The 3,191-nt window shown below is 35.7% G+C and overlaps 1 pseudogene; it reads right to left on the bottom strand.

The window, feature by feature from the left end:
- Positions 1 to 2,680: 2,680 nt before the first annotated feature.
- Positions 2,681 to 2,780, bottom strand: LOC122095536 (annotated as a pseudogene).
- Between the last annotated feature and the right edge of the window lie 411 nt (positions 2,781 to 3,191).

Here is a 3,191-nt window from a genome sequence, read left to right as displayed (position 1 = left end):
TAAATTCTATTTCCATCTCTTTTAACAAATAAAAAATAAAATTGTTTGCTCTGTAAATGGATCAGAAGCATGGATTTTTTGGCTAGCTAGGTCATTGCACATCTGTATCTCTCTTCCTCTCTCTCTTTCATGAGTCTCATAGACAATATGGTTGCTCCATAATTATCCTAATTTATTTTGCTTTTATATTTTTGGTTGAATCATTTCACTTTCTGCTCTGCCATTTCCCAAATCAGCACCACATAAACAGAACCACAGATGTGGTTCTGTGGCTCAAGTGGTAGAGCGCTTGCCTTGATTTGAAGAGCTCAAGGACGGTGCCCAAGCCCAGAGTTCAGGCCCTACAACTAATTTTTTTAAAAAAGAATCTAAATCCTTTATAATTCTAGGAACCGATCTGACTGAAATCAGTTGAATCACAATTTTCCTGCACAATGAAAGAAAAGGTCCAGGCTAGGAAAGCAACTAGAGAAGGCAGGCAGATTGTATCTGTGACAAAACTTTGTGGAAAATCGTACAGAGGATTACTTACTGGAGATCCACTTGCACTGGAAGCATGATGCTGAACTATTGCTTGCTGATTCTGCTCTATTGCTTTGGTCATTATATTCTCCAAGAAGAAAAATGAAATTTAATTGATATCAAAGGACTACTAATACATTTTGACTTCTCATTAAGCATCTTCAATCATCAAAATCACATGAAGACAATAGATAGGCCTAGTTTTTTATTTTTATTTTTGGTCCGGTCGTGAAGCCTGAACTCTGGCCTGGGCGTTCTCCCTCAGCTCTTCAGCTCAAGGCTAGAGCTCGACCACTTGAGCCACAGCGCCACTTCCGGCTTTTTTTCTTTTTGCTTATGTGGTACTGAGGAATCGAACCCAGGGCCTCTGGCATGCAAGGCCAGTGCTCTACCACTGAGCCACCTTCCCAGCCCAGGCCTACTTTTTTAGATGAAAACAAGTGTTTTTAAAAAAACAAGGATTTAGGTAGTCATACAAAGGACTTCTATTTTACTACTGCATTGTACATTTTTTTCTAATGTTGGTAACCAATAAATAATGGATCTATTAGAAAGCTCTTAAAGCTCATATATTGAATAGTAACTTCTCTTACACTATATCTTGGTATTTCCCAAATCATTTATGTAGAAGGCATTGTTTCCTATTTTCTCCTTCCTAGAATAAGCTGCATATGAAGACACCACTGGTCCTCATTTTCAGTCTGTGCATTTGCATACGGAGGAAAATATTTCCTCTGCTCTCTATCAATTCACTACTCTCCTGTTAGAATGATTTAAAATAGTAAAAATGGAAAAAGAGAAAATAAATCATGGTGAAAAAACATATGCAGAAAATTCACCGGATTTTTCTGACCATTTCAACCAACGTGAACTATTGGGGAAATACATGGATACCTCATTCCCACTGGTACTCAAATTCTCTGGTTAGGCAATTCTGATGAAGACAAGGAACAAGATGAAAACGTGAGGAAGGTATCAATTGTAAGAAAATAATGGAGAAGAATCCATGCAAATTTCTTCTTTCGGATGCCGAAATTAATCGGCTTACTACAGTGCCGAGACTACTATCCAAAAAGGCCATTCATATGTATACTACAAATGAGGTAAATACACCCCTCTTCATCGGGAAGCCTAGAGTGGACATTTAGATATTGTCCATGAGTTGGTAGCTCAAGGCAGATATTCATGCAAGAATTCTGAATGGCTTGGCACCCCTGCACAGTGCATATATGTGGAATAATACCAGAATGGATTCTTTCATACTTCATCATGATGCAGATACCAATCCCCAAACTAAAGGCCTCTTTACCCCCTTGAATATTGTTGCTGGGGATAGAAATAGCAAAGATATGCTGTATCTCCTTCTGTTGAACCATGATATCAAACCGGGTCTGAAAAACAACTTGGAAGAAACCTCATCTAATATTGCCAAAAGGATAAGTATGTATCACTACCTCTTTGAAGTTGTGGAAGGCTGTACAAATTGTTCTCCTATGTAGTAATGGTTTGGTTAAGTTTCTTAAATTTCAAAAGTGCCAGTCCATCCTTTGTGGCCCTACAAAATATTTTCATAATACAAAACAACAGCAATATCTTAATTTAAAAATTTATGGATTCCATGGTATTCTTCCACGTGAATTGCCTGACTTTGATGTCAAAATGTATTCAAGAGTTGTTTGTATGCATCTATAATGATTTCTGCAGAGTTTGTGATTTTTTTAATTTTATCTTATCTGTTGAATAGTATAGAAATTAAAGATATTCCTGGTGCTTGTCTGAAAAAACTATCTATGATTGTATAAAGTTCATAATCTATTTCATTGTCTTCTAGATATAATACTTTGAAGTCTACATTGTTTTATAATATATAGGTTCATTAATAAATGTGTCCTTTCAGATTACATTCCATGTAGAAAAGGTTTAAGATTCCTTTTTACCTAGGTCCTTATATTATTTTATTTCTTTGGGATAAAAAGATAATGTTATCTAATTTCAAGTATTGTAAATGTTATGCTATGTAAGGACCTTTCGAAGGTGAAGATTTAATACACTGATGTCAAACTAACCTTTAATTCTATGAATTACAGGTTTTGTTACACTTGTATTTTTGTAATCTACTTTTTAATAACTGTTTTTCATTTCTTGCATTTGAAGAATGAAAAATATGGAATACTTCACAAATTTTCATACCATCATTTTGCAAGTGCCATGTTAATCTCTGTATTGTTGTCATTTGTGTAGACCTGCTGCTGAAGCATGGAGTATCCTCTTAATTTAAGTAGTTAATGATGCAATCTTTATACAGGCATATATCCTTGGTTGCCTATTTCTAACAAGGAACCCTTATTTTTACTAAAAATGCTATTGATCTTATTTCTCTAAATTTCTGTGTATTGTTTGGTCGATTGCTCACATTTGAAATTTTTTTTTTTTTTTTAAATTTTATTTTATTTTATTTGAGAACATACTGTACAGAGGGGTTACAATTACATGGGCAGAATAATGCATACATTTCTTACCGAGCATTGCATCCTCCTCCTTTGTTTACCCTTCACCTCCCTTCCCAGCCTCCCCCCTCCCTCCCACCCAATCATACCCCCCCTCCTCCCCCCCCCCCACCGACATTGTAAAGCTGGTTTTGACATGACATTTTGTACTTCGAAATTTTT

This window comes from Dipodomys spectabilis, unplaced genomic scaffold (assembly GCF_019054845.1).
Source record: "Dipodomys spectabilis isolate Male_0828 unplaced genomic scaffold, ASM1905484v1 ptg000359l, whole genome shotgun sequence".
NCBI lineage: Eukaryota > Metazoa > Chordata > Mammalia > Rodentia > Heteromyidae > Dipodomys > Dipodomys spectabilis.
This window is presented reverse-complemented; position numbering and strand designations above follow the sequence as displayed.